At 36.0% G+C, this 18,749-nt stretch overlaps 1 pseudogene; it reads left to right on the top strand.

Annotated features, from left to right (window-relative positions):
• LOC107879199 overlaps positions 1-12,226 on the top strand; it is a 28,115-nt pseudogene extending 15,889 nt beyond the window's left edge.
• The last annotated feature ends 6,523 nt before the right edge of the window (positions 12,227-18,749 follow it).

The following is an 18,749-nucleotide window of genomic DNA, read 5'->3' as shown; positions in this document are numbered from 1 at the left end:
TACCCACTGGGGTAGAGACTGAGAAGGGCTCTGCTAGGACTTTAGGACTCATTCTGAAATTGCCTGCTATGTATAGAGTAACAAAAGATAAAGATGCACCTAGGTCTAGTAAAGCATAAACATGAACATGGAAAATCTGTAACGTACCAGTAACGACATCAGGAGAATTTTTCTAATCCTGCCTGGACTGAACAGCATAGAGTCTATTTGGGCGTTGCCCACTGGTAGCGCAGGAAATGGCACCCTGCTGGTTCGGGCGACTGGACTGAGCTATAGAATGATTTTTCTAACCCTGAAAGCTTGACTGTAGACACTCCCTAATCCTGTGGCCTGGCTTACTACAACCAAAATAGACATCACTACCGGCTTTGCAAATGCCCTTGTGGTTCGTACCACAAGTCTGACAAAGGGGATTTATTCGGGCACTGCTAACACTGCCCTGAGATTTAGAGCCTGGGACTTTGTCTCTAGTGTCGTCTCTAAACTTCAGCACTGGAGCGCTGGCAGAGGAAGAAGCTGCAACGGCTGACTTGGTGCAAAACTGTGAACGGTTTCCTCTATCTGACTTGGGGTGAGCAAAGTTGAAATTACCTGACCTTGCTCTCTTATTCTGCCTCTCCCTAGTCTTAAACTTCTATTATTCTACTTTCTGGGCATGGGTCATGAGTCTAGCTAAGGTCATATCATCGAGCAGCATCGCAGACCTACACTCGTTTACCATGCTATCCTTGACCCCTAACACGAACTTGCTCATCTTAGCTCTATTGTCTACAAACACATGAGGAGCATACCTGGATAGCTGAGTAAATTTGAGAGAATACTCCCTAACCGTCATATTCCCTTGCCTGAGGTTGATGAACTCAAGAACTTTGGCTTCCCTTAGCTCTTGGGGAAAGAATCTATCTAAGAAGGCTGTGATAAATTCCTTCCACTCGATAGGGCCTGTATCATCTAACCTCATAGACTTCCACTATTTGTACCAATCATGAGCAATATCCTGTAACTGGTAGGCGGCTAACTCAGCACTTTCAATAGAAGTAACACCTATGATGTCATTGACCTTTTCGACTTGGTCAATGAACTCCTGAGGGTCCTCATCAGACTTAGACCCATGGAAAGATAGAGGGTTCATTCAGGTGAAGTCCCAAACCCTAGCTGCTTTGGGATTGGCCAATGGATTGGCTGGAATGACAGGTGGCCGTTTAGTCTGTGCAGCCATGGATTGAGTAAGTATGGTAAATGCGGCTCTAAACTCCGTATGGGAAACATGTTTGCCCAAAGGATCTTCGGGCTGAGGAGCTGGCTGATTTCTTCTCTTTGGGGCCATAGTCTGGAATAAGAGAAGAATGGATTAGACTAAGAGTTTAACTTGTGATTATGCTCACTAGCATGACATGAATAATGAAGAAAGGGGACTGTTCTTAAAACATCTTATAGCCTCCTGCACATAAATGGGGCACGCACCACACCCATGTACAAGACTCTACTAGATGTGGCTTTCAGACTTCCTAGGACTCTATTGAACCTTAGGCTCTGATACCAAGTTTATAACACCCCGATTCGCTGAACCGAAATGCTACACGGTGCTTATGACCCTGAGGACCACAAGCTAACGCATGACTGATATCTGTACCTATATACTACAAATCATGATATAATAATGCGGAATACATAGAACTGTAAGGCCATAAGGTTCAACTGAATACAATCATGTGGGTGAAAATACCCAAAACAACTCAATCTGAACATAAATCTGAAAGCCTCTAAACTATCTGAATAAGGAGTTGAAGGAACATGTCTCCAACTAACTCCGTAAAACTGAACTGAAGAAATAAATAAATGAATCAAATCATATTGTCATTGTGTCTCTGTGACTTGAATGCTACCGCTACTGCTGGGCTAGAGCTCAGGTCTCGGAACCTATGGTGTAACATGAAAAGAAAGCACCATAGCGTAAATGCGTCAGTACAACTAGAGTACTGAGTATACGAGGAAGGTAGGCTGAACATACAGGGTTTCATGCATGAACAACACTGACTGACTAATATGAACATGGGAGTGCAAACACACATATATAGAAACTGGACCATGAATACGTGATAGCATGACCTGTTAGCTATACATGGTTTACTGATAACTGTCATGACTGATATAGAAACTGATAACATGGACGACTGTATCTGACAATCCTGTATATACTAAAATCTGAAGAACGCCCTGAGTTCTTTTACTGAGACTGATACTGAAACTGAGGGAAGTAGTGTTTAACCGACATACCCCATGTATGTCATTATGGCTAATCTGGGGTCCAATCTCTGCCCCGACTGGATGGGTGTCAATACTGTGCCATGGGTAAGGACAGCCTGTGAGTGACCCTTATTAGGCGGGTACTCAATGAGAATGGTGGGAACCCTAAGCAAACGGGTTAAGTCACCTCATCAACCCTAATCTGACGGGTTGAGATGTCTCAACCTATACTGGCTACGTAGTTCTGGAACACAAAGATGACTACTAAGAATCACCCCTGAACTGGCGGGTGAGTTCCCATCCTTAGGTTCACCTAGCGCTAACCTCTACTCCCATCTAGAGGTACTGGACATGAATAATTGACTGTGCATGACTTAATCTTACTGAATTCCATTGACTGGTGGAATGTTACTGATATCTGACAACTGACTAAGATCATGAGGTTTTCCTGAGTCACATGACTGACTGAAGTCTATGTAATCATAGCTTGAGTTCGGATATCGTAAAACATGACATGGATCTAGGCACATAGCTATAGTTTTTGGGTACAAGTACCCCCAGGACTCAATAGAAGGAAACTGACACACATGACTGACTTAATCATAAGAGTAGAGTCCATAATTTATAATATCATAAGTAGGGATCTTATACTAAGCATGGTTATCAACAATGTATTGCATGGAAAGGATTTCATATCACATGGAAGTACTTGCACAATCTTAATATCATGTTCATTGCATAATCATATTGGCAACACATACCAATAGCATGAAAGTTCATGTGGATTGCATGGTTATCATACATCTTGTTCATAAGTAGTATTTGCAAGTAAACATAGCATAATCTCATAAGAATAGTTCATGAGTATTCCAACAACATTTACAAGGCACATTATCAACATAGAAGTCATTGGAACGTAAGGACATATCATAAATCCTTCACTTAGTCACAAATTAGGTATATTGCATGATTTCTAGTTTCTTAGGCATTTTATCAAACACCTTACATGCATATCTTAAGAATAGGTGAAATCATCAAATTATACATCATGAACAACCAAATCTACATGTTTCCAACTCATATGATATCATGAAATTCAAAAAAAACATATAAAGATTTCATCTTGGGAATCACCCAATATCAACAACATGATCATCAACACCCAACAATATAGAAATCATACTTTATAATGAAAAAGAGGGTTTTTGAGCTTTATGGATGAAAGGGATCCATAAATCAACTCACGCATACCTTAGAAGGAAGATTCTTGATGATTGATGGAGGAATTTCCTTGAAATCGGATCTTCAAGCTTAGTTACGCAACCCTAGTTGTTTTTCTCTTTTAGTGCTCTTGGATGATGAGCTTTGAGATGATAATAGGGTTCTAATATGTTTAGAAGCTATATATTTCGTAGGGTTAAGTTTAGGGACGTATAAGGAGTGTTAAAAGACTTAATTACCCTTAAAATAACTCAAAATGGAGTGTTTTTGGCACCTGGAACTGAGTTAGGCGGTGACCAAGTGATTGCCTAAGCTAGGTTGGGCGGCGCCTAACCAATCGCCTATGTTTGGGTTGGGAGGCGCCTAACCAATCGCCTATCCTTACTGTCTCTCACGAAAATGGGCATAACTTTTCGCTCGGGTATTAGATTAAGGCAAAATTGGTATTGTTGGAAAGCTAATTTAATTCTCTACAATTTGGTGGGTCTAAATCAGCCAAAATAACACATTAACATCGAGTTATACTCATTCAAAGATGACCCTTGAAAAATCGAACACTAAAACTTGATGGATTCAAAAACTCTTAGCTTGTATTACCTTAAGTGACTCATATGAACATGCTTAATGCATCATAAGCTATCCTATCACTAGGATATTCATTGTAAGTCATGTACTCAAGTATGAATCATAGGATAGAAGATTTCATGCGTAGGAATACTTATTTACTTCCTTGCTTAGAAACATGCAGGGTATTATATAAACTGAGTACCTCTCTCTAAAATTCTAGACAACGAAACCCCATGCAACTTCACCAACTTTCTAAGATCGAGTCAAGCATAATACTTAGCTGAAAACAAAGTATGAACTAGCAAGAAATGAGCTGACTTGGTCATTCTATCCATAACAACCCATATTGAATCATGCTGACGATGCGTACGAGGTAACCCTATCACAAAATCCATGTTCACCACCTCCCACTTCCAAGAGGGGATGCTAAACTCCTGAAGTGTACCACTAGGCCTTTGGTTCTCAACATTAACTTGTTGAAAATTTGAACATTTAGTGACAAACTCTATAATATCTTATTCATACCACTCCACCAATAGATTTTCCAAAAATCACAGTACATTTTAGTAGCTCCTAGGCGAATAGATTATTGCGCACCGTCCAACTTACCTAATATTCACTGTCTTAGACTATCAACATATAGAACATATAGTCTGCTCTGACAATGAAGCACGCCATCTCCCCCTTGGGAGAAAACCTATACCTTTTGATCTCTAACCGTCTCCTTCAACTTGACCAAACTAGGTTCCCTATCTTGCTTTTCTTTCACTTCAGTAACCAATAAAGATTTTGAACCATTTTGAACCCATATACTACCTTCTGCCAAATCTACTAATCGAACTTCTAACATGGTAAGTTGATAAACCTCACGGACTAACTCCTTTTTATCATCCTCAACATGGGCAACACTACCCATAAACAATCTACTAGGGGCATCTACTATTACATTGGCTTTTCCTTGATGATATAACACACTCATATCATTGTATTTCAATAATTCAAGCCACTTCATTTGATGAAGATTCAAGTCTTTCTATGTGAATACATACTGTAAACTCTTGTGATCTATGAACATATCGACATGAACCCCATAAAAGTAATGCCTCCAAATCTTTAAGGTAAAGACAACAGCTGCCAACTCAAGATCATGGGTTGGATATTTCTTTTCATGGGGTTTAAGCTGTCTAGAGGCATCTATGACCTTACCTCTCTTCATTAATAAACAACCAAAGCCAACTCTAGAAGCATCACAATACACAATGAACCTAACTGTGTCATTTGGGAAAGTTAAGACTGAAGCAGAAGTGAGTTGAGTGTTTAACTCATGAAAACTCTTTTTGCAGGAATTAGACCACTAAAATTTTACTTTCTTTTGAGTTAGTATTTACATGGAGAAAGAAATAAAAGGAATCCCTTCAATAAACCATCTATAATAGCCATCTAAACCTAAGAAATTCTTGATATCTGACGGAGAGATGGGTCTAGGATAGTTTCTCACTGCTTTAGTTTTTTGAGGATCAACTCGAATGTCATCACCAAAAATAGTGTGACTAAGGAAGGCTACTGATTTCAATAAAAATTTGCACTTAATAAACTTAGCAAATAACTGATGATCTCTAAGGGTTTGTAACACAACTCTCAGATGGTTTTCATGATCATTCTTACTACGGGAATAGATAAGGATGTTATCAATAAATACTATGACAAATATGTCCAAGTACTACTTGAACACCCTATTCATCAATTCCATGAAAGTTGTAGGGGCATTTGTTAGTCCAAAATACATAACTAGGAATTCAAAGTGACCATACCAAGTTTTGAATGCTATCTTTGAAATGTCACATTCTCTGACTCTAAGTAGATGATAATCAGATCTAAGGTCTATCTTAGAGAAATAACTTGCACCTTGAAGTTGGTCGAACAAGTCATCAATTTTGGGTAGTGGATACTTATTCTTTATGGTGACTTTGTTCAACTGATGGTAGTCAATGTACATTCTGAGAGAATCGCCTTTCTTATGCACGAATAGAAATGGAGCACCCAATAAAGAAATATTAGAGCTAATAAAACCCTTATCTAAGAGATCCTCTAATTGTTCCTTCAATTCCTTAAGCTCAGCTGGAGCCATTCTATAAGGTGGAATAGAGATAGGCTAGGTATCTAGAAGGAGATATATTTTGAAATCGATTTCCCTTTCGGGAGAAACTCCAGGAAGATCTTTAGGAAACATATCTGAAAATTTATTTACTATCAAAACTGACTCAGGATTCAGAATTTCAAAATTTAAGTCCTTGACTTAGACGAGATGGTAAATACACATTTTCGATATCATCTTTCTTGCCTTAAGATATGAAAACAATTTTATTTCTACCCCTCCATTCATAATTGGTTTATTAGGAAACTAAAATTGAACAATTTTATTTCTATAGTCAACTGAGGCATAACATGAGTCGAGCTAATCCATGCCAAGAATGATGTCAAAATCAGTCATCTCTAACTCCACAAGATCAACTGAAGTAACTTTATGAGACACTGTGACATCTGGCTACAATTGACTTACCTATTAAGGTAGACACTGAGAAAGGCTCTACCAATATTTTAGGACTGATACCGAAGTCTGCAGCTATATAAGGAGTTATAAAGGAAAATGAAGCTCTGGGGGTCTAGCAGTGCATAAACATAAAGATGGAAGACTTGTAACATACCCGTAACCACATCCAAAGAACTTTCTTAAGCATGTCGAGTTTAGAGAGTGTACAACCTATTCTGGTGTTCCCCACTAGTGGAACTAGATATGGCAACCTATTGAGTCGGGTAACCTGCTGGTGCTGCTGAAGAATTAGTCAGGCCTTGCTGGCATTCATTTATACCCCTCCACAGGCTCACTGGGTAGTCCCTTACATTGTGGCCTGACTTTCCACACTCAAAAAACCTATCACTACCAACTTTACACTCACCCTAATGATTCTTACCATACTTTCTGCATAGCGGATTGGTATGACCACTGCCTACACTACCCTGGGACTTAGAGCCTGGCACTCTATCCCAACTATCATGTCTGAACTTAAACACTGGCATACTTGCTGAAGATAGAGATGGGGTTAAAAAATTTTGGCAGAATTGAGAACATTTATCGCCTTTCGATCTTGGCTGAAAAAATTTAAAACTACCTGTTCTGGCCCTCTTATTCTCTATTTCCTTATCTTTGATCTTCTATTTCTCAATCTGCTGAGCATGAACCATCAATCTAGATAGGTCTATCTACTTAATCAATATGGCATTCCTACACTCTTTAACCACACTATTAGATACCAGATATGAACTTACTCATTTTGGACCTATTGTCGGCCACCATAGTAGAAGCATACCTCACCAACTGAGTATACTTAAGAGAATACTCCTTCACGCTCATACTACCCTGCTTTAATTTTATGAACTCCTGAACTTTAGTTTCCCTCAACTCTAGTGGGAAGAACTATCTAGGAAAACCATGGAAAACTCCTCCCACTTTATAGGCTCTACTTCCATACCCCTATCTTCCTTCCACTACTTAAACCAGGTGTGATCTACTCCTTGTAACTGATATACAACCAACTCTACAATCTTATTCAAAGTGACACCCATGATGTCCATTACCTTTTGCACTTTATCCAAAAATTCCTGTAGATCCTCCTCAAACTTAGATCCAAAAAATATAAGGGGATTCATTCGAGTGAAGTTTCAAATCCTAGCTGCAGCTGTATTTAACACTAGATTCGCTGGAACAACAGCCTACTGGTTGTTTTGAGCAGCTACCAAATGGGCTAAAACTGTAAAAGTAGCCCCAAACTCAATATGTGAAACATGATTGTTCAGGGGATCTTTCTGAACAGGTGGTGGTGCGGGCTGACGCCCATTCCTTTTTCCATTATTTCTTCTGGGAGGAATTATCTATAAACAAAATAAAGGATGAGTTAGAAAGAGAAATTCAATAGAGCTTATGCTTTTTCGCTTGACATAAATGCTGAAAGAAGGGAAACTTTTCTAAAAATATCTCATAGCCTCTTATCGATAAGTATGGTGCACTTCACACCCATGCATAAGATGGTGCGCTTCACACCCATGCATAAGAATCTACTCAATATATATTTCAGAAACCCTAGGACACTTTAAAACCTGGCTTTGATACTAAGTTTTGACACAACCCGAAGCTACCCCCTAGTTGTAACACGGTGCTTAAGGTCGCATGCAACCCCAAGATAACTCATAATCTAGTACCTGCTGTGAGAATTGAATAATATGATAGTAATATAATATGTGCAGAAGATAAAATAATAAGCAACTGTCAATTTGAAATACTAAAATACATAAAACAACAAATCTGGAATATCTGATAAACACTAAAAACTAGATTTTCTGTCTGAAACAACTGATAATAACTAAAAACTAAAAGACCGTCTAACCATTTGAAAGCCTCTAAGAATCATAAGGAGTTGATGGGATGGACCCCCAACTAACTCCGACTGATGAAATATAAATAGATGCTGAAATAAGGATAAAACATATCATGTCCTCGATGGAAGAGGACTCACCACTACTACTGTCGGGTGATGCTAGACTATCTAAGAACGGTCGAGAAACTATGCGTCTGAACCTATGTTATAAGACAACATAGTGCAAGAGAAGAGTATACAGTCACTACTTTTAATGTACTAGTACATAAGGTAAGGACTAATTGAAAAACATATGGCAACTGAAATTGAATGCATGACCATATAACACTGAGAATACAAGACCAAGCATAAATATGTACTGAAATAAACTGTAAATTTGAGTGACTGAATCACTATTATGACATAACTGAATAACCTAAGTTTGTATACTTGGTCATCCAAGCCTGAGATGATCTATTCTAAATACTACACTAAGACTATGGCAGATAACTACAACCAACATGCCTCAATTTAAGCTATTGAGGTCCAACCTGTAAATCCAGTTGGAAGGGTGATGGTACTTTACAAGGGGTACTAACACATAAATAATGATGTGGATCCTCAAGCTTGATGTCCCAAAGAACGAGGGTTTCATGCCTCTACTGATTGGGGACCCTTCATAATATATAGTAGCGTCGTAGGTCTGGAACTTAGGGACTGCCACTAATGACTTATGCCTCTACTGATGGGGGACCCGTCATTCCTGTATTCACTCGGTGCTAAGTGTTACTCCCAACTAAAAAACTTTGGTATTATTAGTTGTTTAACATAACTGTATATGGTGCTTGTAAATGCTCAGCATGAATATGATATTCTGAATGTTTTAATAAAAATGATGGTCTGACTTATTTCTTTGAAACGAAAATTATGTAAAACAGTAGGTATCGGGTGTTCAAAACCCTCCAGCACTAAATGATTACAAAAATATAATAAAAACATTTAAACAATAGGAGGAAGTCATAATTCAGAGACCCAAAATATAGTAAATTTCAATAACTGTTAGAATACATGAATTTGAAGATGAGGTTATGTTAAACATGGGAAAAACAACATATTTACATGGTTTAATTCATAACTTGAGGATTTATCACGAAATTAAGGGATTAAAACAATGAAAACTGAAATTCAAATATGAAGTGACTTGAATAACATGGGAACACATATTGACATGACTTGAATTTGATTTATTAAGAATTTCAAGGATTTAATTCATAAATTGTAAGGCTAACTCCACAAAATAGAATAAAATTCTAATTTTAAAACTACAAGAGGGTTTTTAGGCTCAATTGGTGGAAGGAACCTATTGATAAATACTCCACATACCTTAAAGTTCTTGGCTTTGTGAAGTAAACTTGACCTTTGAGACTTGGGAGATGATCTTGAGAAGAAACCCTAATCTTGTTATTGAGAATGGAAATAGGGATTTTATGTTATTTAATTGATAAAAAAGAGAGGAAATATAACGCCCCTTAGAGTTAAATGTCATGGGTTTGGGAGTTATAAAGGGAGAAAAGACCAAAAAAAACTTAGAAACCTTCTGGAAATCATTTGGAAGGCATCTCGATGTGTTTGGGTATGAATTATATATTCTAGGTACGGGTCATACCTTGAGTCATCACTAGGAACCCAAAATTTGACTCCTACTATTGTGGGTACGACTCCTCCTGACGACTCGTACGTTAAGGGTACGGGTCGTTATCCGGAGTCGTACCCTACTGGCAACTTTAATAGTGCTTCAGTAATTTGGTCATAACTTTTCACCCCAATATTAGATTAAATAAAAATTAGTAATGTTAGAAATATAGTTCAATTATCTATCTACTGGGGGGCTTGAGATCAGAAATTCTTAGTATAATATAAGTTATGAACATTTAAATATGACTATAGTTATATTCTTCATAAGAACTTAATCGCTAAGGGATGTTTCGTCTTGTTCATGAGTTAGGAGCTATTTGAGGACTTAATATATGTCTAATTAACTTATAAAGATTTCAAAACATGAGCCTTGATTCTTGGATACTTCACTTATTAAGATATGAGTCATAATTTACGATTCGTAACAAGTCATACGACTAGCACTCATTCTCTCGTAAGCTAGACAGAACTCATCTAACCTCACACTGACTTGGTTATGACTTACCATGTACAACTTGTATGATCACCTTACGACTTCCAAGGTTTAATTCTTACCCTAAATATAATATCACCCATCACACACTGTCATGGGTACGAGTTGAACATACGACTCATACGAGGTCCATACGACTCAAAGGCATAAGTCATATATTGTATAGTGACTTCAAAACACAGGGTATTATAGTTGTAAACCAAGCCTTATGGCTTAGAAAGATCATGTGTGATTTACATATGGAATAGAAAGACAACACTGAGATTCTAGCCAACAACCAGGCAGTTATTGCAGTCTTAAACAATCTGATGTTTCATAAAAGGACCAAACATTTCAACATCAAGTGTTATTTCTTGAGAGAAGTGCAGCAATAGGGAGAAGTAACTCCAATCTACTGCAAGTCTGAAAACCAGCTAGCAGACCTATTTACTAAGCCACTTCCAGTCAGCAAGTTCAAGCTTCTAAGGCAAAGAATTGGTGTTTGCATTTTATAAAGCAAGGAGTAGTGTTGAAAGTTGCTTTAAGAATGCAGACTGTTTTTTCTTTTTTCTCCACTATTTTTTATACATACAACTTCTAGTCAAATTGAGATTGCTATTTTTGGTAGGAAACTAATTTTTATTATTTTTGATAGCAAATTGGTTATTTTTGTGATAAGTTTAACCTATTTTTAGCTGTATTAGAGGCAATTTAAGTTAGGAGTTGATAATCAATAAAATACATTGCTTTAGCAAAAAAAAATTCAATGTGTCTCTTCTTCTCTAAAAAAATTCAATGCGTCTCTTCTTCTCTAACTCAATCTCTATTTTCAGCCGCTAAGTTCTTGGCTCTACTTGCTACATTATTTTCCTTGATAATATTAAAACCGACAACAACTTTAATGATTGAAAATTGATGGAAAGATAAAAATAATATACTGCATTGTGGATCATTAGCTATTAATTAAATTATATTATATGTAGTACTTGGAAGGAAGTAACAAAAAGAAAAGGAAACTAAAGGCATAAACTTGATCTCTTCAATTCTCACATATGCTTTCCTTCATTAATTGGTCCAACTGAACACAAATAAGTCAAATCAAAGTTCTCTTCCTTCTTTGAATCTCCTTTCCTGGCAATAGTAACCGATGATTAGTAGTATTGTCTAAAAAGGATCTCTCGGCAATAGAAATAAGGAACAATCAAAATTATTTTATTTTTTGACTGAGAGTCAATAAGTGTGTTTGTTTGATTTCACAGAGAATTGAAGCAGTTGTTGATAAATTCATACAAGAATTGAAAGAAGCATTAGATGCTGATATAAAAGATAGGATAATGAAAGAGAGTGAGATGTGGAGTTATATTGAGGAGTTGAAGTGAGGTTTTTGAGCGTTAAGTAGCTTGGATAGCTGAGATCTCTTATTGTGAGGCAGAAATTTCTTAGCAAGAAGCCAAATTTAAAGATGGAGAGGAAAAACCTTGAGAAATAAAAAAGTGTGCTAATGGGGACTGCGTCAAATTAAGATAATCAACATAGAACTCTCAAAATGAAAGTTAGCAGGGAGAAGCATCATCATCTGAGATATGCAAAAGAAGTGAAGGCACTAAAATAGGTGAACACATCACTCCTATGTATGTTTGCACAGCTAGTTGCTAGATGATCATACAAATATTCAAGATTGAACTTATGCAGTTATATTACTTAGGAAACAAAAGAAATTAGTACATCCTCACCTTTTTGAAGTTTACTGATAAAAAAAATTATATGCAGTTTACATCATTATAAGAGCAATTTTGAAAACAATACAGTAACACCATCAGTGTGATGAATATATAATATTCAACACAAAATAGTTTTTCTTATGGAAAGATTAATCTATAACATTCAGATATCACATGTGAACTTAACGCATTTCAGGATCTTCAACACAACAAAATTATAAAAATAATAATAGAAAGCATACATGATGTGGAAGATATTATCAAAAAGCAAAAATGTTAGTCAAAAATTGGTTTATGTTTCCTTGCCATAACTGCACGTTACTGCAGCTGTCAATGAGATGTGTCAAGAAAATGTGGAGGTTGTGACTAAATCTAACACGCCCATCAACAAAATGGTCGAATGGACAAAATTTATTTTTCATTAAATGCATATTATAATTACTTATAGGCTTTGCATTAATTGTCCCACATACATAAAATAATAATAGTCTAACGCAAAGAGAAGCGCCAATTACATATTCGAATTTTCCCGCACTCTGAGACCTAATTTGGGTATAAGGTGTATTCACCGAGTTCAGAATAGTGCACCCTGGCTAGCCTGAAGAATTTTTTGGTTACAACAAAATAGGCTTTCCATTTTTCCTTTGGTCCTTCTGAGATCTTTTTAGTTCTCAGGCTAGTTTCACAGCTCCATTTTTTGCCTGTGCCTTCTCATTATTTTAATTTACACTGTAATGGTAATTGATGGACAAACTATAGTATATGTTGTCATTGACATGCGTATGTTGTTAGGTTACAGTTTTTTACTCCAGTTTTAGGTAGTTCTTGAAATTGATGATACTAGTTAAATTCCTTAATGTTGGAAGTCTTATTTTAGTTGTAGATTTTTCTCCCATTAGACAACCTTAAAGGTGATGAAAGCAGGACACAAAATGAAAGACACCAATAGTTCTCCGCATTTCCAAGAATGTGAAATAGTATTTGCATTTGCTTTGTTATTTGCTGCATCATAATTATTTGAGTGGGGTGGAATTGGAAATGTAATTTTCTACCTATATGTCTTAACAACAATATTAGGAAAGATTTGATGACTTGCGTGTGTCTACCACGTTACGAGAGATCAGTTCTATTATCAGTTTCTTCAGGTAATAATATAAAAGGTTCTATATGAGTTCACCACACTAACGCGAACCTGGTCCCTCGCCAGGTTCAACGATCAAGAACAAAAGCAAAGAAAAGAAGATTTTTTACGTGGAAACCTTCTTGCTTAAAAGAGTAAAAACACAACCTACCCCAATAGGATTTCTCAACCACTTCACTAAAACAATAGCAACTTTTAGATTACAACCTCTTGCAACCTCGGAATTAAACTCTTAATCCTTCACCTTTACAAGAACTCTATTGTAATTACTCTCTACAATAACTCTATTGTAAAGACAACCAAGGCTAAATTTAGACCACAATTTTACAACCACGATTAAATCTAGCCTGTAACAATACAATGGCTAACTTGAGCCCACAACTCAAATCTTCAGGAGAAGAGAGAAAATAAAATACCTACACAAGCTTCTCAAAAGAGAAGTAGGTTTACAATGTTAGAGAAAAATAAAAAGACTCAACAACCTAGACCTAAATACATATTCCATTGTAGCAAATTGGTCCTTTGGTTGTTAGAACTTTTTCTTCATGGAACTTTGTGATGGCTTTGCAAGAAAATGAGAAAGTTTGATTGTGCAAAAGCTAGGTTTTCTTTCCACGTAATATTAAATATATATATATATATATATATATATATATATATATATATATGAAGCAAATGGAAGGAAAAACCAAGAATATTTCTCAGTGGTCGAGATTAAAGATGTTGCCCCTCTTCTGCTGTACCACCAACTTTTCTTTAAAAAGGTACAACTATCAACTATTATGTTGACTGTAAAAGTTTGACAATTAGAGAACCTTGTCCCTAATCTGGTCCCTGGGCAGGTTTGTCAATTAATAAGAACAAATGTCTCATGCGTCATTTAGTGTTTCCATGTCATGTATCACTACATATATTGGAACTAGGAAACATCCCCTTAAGAAGTTACTACTTAACAAGGTTATGAGTACATCTATAATATGAACATGTTCCCTACAAAATAGGATCCCTCTGAGGACCAGGTTCTCGCACGAGTTTTGTCAACCATCAAACCACATGATTGTCAGTTTCCCCCTTTTTGATGATAACAACCCTATAACCAATATAGCAGTAGTTCAGAGAGTTTTTTAACATCATTTATCTCTTTTTTAGTTTCTCTTTCCTTCTAGGAGTATTAAGTCTCTTATCAGTTCCCCCTATCACCAACATCTCTCTTATTAGTTTCCCTTATCACTATTATCTCCAAATAACAACATTTTAATTTTTTTCTAGTCCCTTTATGAGCTTGCTAGTCATCAGAATTAGTAATAAGTTTGCCAATCATCAAAACCACAAATATAGTACTTCCCACTTTTTTATGATGACAAAATTAAGCCAGCAGTGGATATGTTTACCCTAACATCAATACTCATTTATGTTCAACCTGACACCGATACTCATTTCTTTTAAGTACCAAGTCCTTGTTCCCCCTAACACCAATACTCATTTCTCTTAGGTACCAGGTCTATGTTCCCTCTAACACAACACTCATTGTACCAGGTCCCTATTCCTTCTAACACCAGAACTTATTTCTCTTAGGTATCAGGTCTCTGTTCCCTATGACACCAACACTCATCTCTTAGGTACTAGGTCCTGACACAAGCACTCAGTTCTCTTAGGAATCAGGTCCCTTCATCAATTTTGTCCATCGCCATTGTTTATCCTTTCTACAAGATCTTCCTCATTTTGGCATCACTAAATAAAGCAAACAGTAAACCAATTAAAAGTAAGAATCAACATATGTTAACACATGGCCACTGGGGCAACACTAACATAAGCAAAAATAATAGAGAAGAACTAGAGATAGAACCAACAACAAGATATGAAAAATGTTTTGTTAATACCATTAAAAGCATACATAAAAGAGAGCTTTCATTTTACCATATAGGGTCAGAAATAAAGCTTAGGCAAAAGAAAAGATGGATGAAACGAATAAACATTGGGATAGAAAATAGGATAAGAGTTGATTTTCAAGACCAGGTCTCCAACTTTGATTCACAACTGAGATACTTCACCTTTTGATAAGCTAATTCTTGATGAGGATCCATCAAGGCCCCTAGTCCCCTTATGGAACTCAGAAAAACTTGCATCCAATTCATCCATCCTAGGATCAAACACTCTATCACAAAGCAATATTTTTGGGAAAACTTTCCTCAAATAACTATTACTCAGGGCTCTGAACATTAATATCAGATTTTAACCCCTTTCCTTCTTTTTGTTTGGACACAGTATAGGGACTAGGTCTATGACTGTGTGTAATTTTCTACGTGATATTTACTTCCTCACTTTTCTATACATTCTTACTAACCTCTATTGAATTTTGTTGGGTTACCTGATCCTTTCATTAGAACCTTTACTTGAGAAAAAATAATGGATAAGTCTAAGGAGGGTCCAAAGATCTTAGAAAGTAGTTTAGTGAGAAAAGTGGCATTCAAATAAAGAGTTCAAAAGGAACTATTAGACCAAGGGTTTCAAGGAATTTTCAGTTGTCATTTTGAAGGTGTGGTAAAATGAATGAATAGTTTGAATTATGCCTTAAAAGGAGAATAATCAACTTGTCATGTCAAGAAAAGGATATGGCAATAGAGTTTCAAATGACATGACAATATTACATAAGAGTCAAACAGAAAAACTAAATCTATATGGAATTTCATGACAGTTCGAAGCTTTTATGATTGCAGTTAGTGATAGTAACCTGTGAAGGGAAACCTGGTCCCTATTCTAAACTTTTATGTGCATAATTTGAGATGCCTTAAATAATCTCCACCTCTTAATTCCTCTCATCTTTCCATATGTGCATGCCTATAATGGTATAGAGTTGTGTTAGACATAGTCAATAAACTCTTAACTAGATACTGTAGTTTGATCATAGCCACTGCAGGGAGATTAAGATGAAGGAGATGATTCTTTCCAATTTGTTCCCTGCTTAGTACATTTCTAACACTATGGGTACCTGGTCCTTATGAAATTCTAGAAGATTCAAGAAAATGAGCCATTAGTCTATTCTCTTTATCTACCAAGTATCCAACATAGTTACACACTGAGTATGAGACTGAGTTATACAAAGCCAAAGTGCACTCACCTCAAACAACATGTGCCCCATTATTGTAGATTCAGTGTCTGGTTGGTTAAGGATACCAATAATGTTTATTTGTTTGATGTGGAACCTGGTTTTCTTTCACTTCTCATAAGATCCAAAAGTCTAGTTGTCTGCAAACTTCAACTTAGGTAACGTCAAGGATCAGGTCCTTTGAGATCAACTTCAATAGGAAAGAGGAGTTGGTATGTCCTACGTTCTTGAGCCTCAAATCAGTATCATCATCAAAAGTACTTCATTTCCTTTGGCACATATCTAAGACACATTTGAGCAACTGTACTTCAATCCATTTACATAGTACACATTTTTCATTATCACAAGCCAATATTTTCAATCTTTCCAATGTAAGAAAATATGCCTTTTATTTTTTTCAAGGGAAACACTTCCCCTTTGATATACCTTGAGTGAGAGAAAATATATCATTAATCAATTTGTGTGCTTCTTATATCCATTATTGATGAACATTTATTGGCTACTTTCTCTCACTCTTCCCTCCACAAAAGGTCATTTGATGGGTTTAGGAACCCATTTTAACTTAAGTTCCAAAAAAAAAGACAGAGGAAATATCAAACTCTTTTTTGTACAAGTTGGTAACCTAATCTTTTTAGACTTAGGACCAGGTTCTCTTAAGTTCTCTTCTGTATTAACATGCTTCATATACTTTTCAACAACATATAATCTATTAGGGCATGAATTATTTTTTTGGATGAGGGAACAGTTCCCCTTGAGTACCTTTATGTCTCAACATAATTTTGACACTTCTTCTTAGAGGAGATTTCAGTGTTTGACCTTATTTTTCCAAGTTGAGCAAGGGTCTGTGAAAAAGCTGTCCAATAGAGTAATTTTTCAAGGTCAGTTTTGATTCAAATCAGGTTTCTCTCTAGTTCTTTGTTTCTCTCTAGGGAGGCTGTCAGATTCAATTTAGACTTATTTAACTTGGATTCAAGTTCAAATTGAAGATCACTACCCTTTCCCTTCCCTTTAGGATCAGTTTAAGGTACAACCTTCAATTTCTCATTTAAGGTGATATTCTCAGAGAATAAAAGAGTAACTTTTTCTCCTAATTCAGAGATTTGGACAAACAAGACTGGTTTTTCATTATCAAATTCAATAAGATCATTATTCAGAGACTCTTTTTCTTTAGTAAGATCATAAAATTCATCAATCAACACACTAGCTAAGGACCTTAGCTCTTTTAAAGAATAATTTTAAAGATTTTCTTAAATATTCAAAATACTTTCCTCTTCATCATCTTCATCTTCGTCATCCGACTTGTCCTTGATAGAAAATAAAGAGTCAAAGCCTCAGGACTTGTCTTCTATCACCATTATAGAACTCTCTGTTACTTCTCTTATACTTCTTTTGAATTCATCAAGGACCAGGTCCTTCTTCCTTGTTTTTCGTGGATTGTTCTTGATGTAGTCCTTGTAGTTAAGCTTATGGAGTAGGCAGTCTTTGGACAAATGACCAAGCTTCCCACACTTATAACAACAGTCATTTTCATTTAGGTGCTTTCTCATGTTCTTTTTTCTTGAAAATCCACCATTTCTTCTAAACTCCTTTTGAAATCTTGTAGTAGTTGACTGACCTTCTTTGAGATTTGGTGGAGCAACCATTTTAGCAGGATCTCTCCTAGGTGTTAAGCTTTAGGACCTGCTACCAATTGATGACTTGCGCGTGTCCACCATGATACTAGGTGTTGACACTCAATTTTGGCTCATCTTTTTTTTATTTAATTACTTTTCTATACTTCTTGGTCCTAAATAATTCTTTTAAATAAATTTGTATTTTAATTTATATGAATTTTGAAAGGATAAAAATAAAAAGATTTATTTTATTTTTCCTACTATGTTTTAAAATATTTTAAAATATATAATTAATTATCAAATTATTTCTATGTGCATACAAAAATTATTCATAGAATTTTTGTACGTATATATGTTAAAATAATTTTAGGGCAATAATAAGTATGGATAAAATTACTTTTTAGTGAGAAAAAGAGTATTTGGGCAAGAAATAATTCAGTTCCAAGTGTCACTTATCAAATTCGGACCAAGAGGCCCAATTTTTGACTCAAACCCGGTCCATCAAACTCTTTCTCATCCAAACCCACATCCTAGTTATCAATCCTTGGCACATA

The sequence above is a fragment of the Capsicum annuum genome, chromosome 8 (genome assembly GCF_002878395.1).
Source record: "Capsicum annuum cultivar UCD-10X-F1 chromosome 8, UCD10Xv1.1, whole genome shotgun sequence".
NCBI lineage: Eukaryota > Viridiplantae > Streptophyta > Magnoliopsida > Solanales > Solanaceae > Capsicum > Capsicum annuum.
The sequence above is the reverse complement of the archived record's forward strand: the minus strand, read 5'-3'. Positions and strand labels throughout refer to the sequence as shown.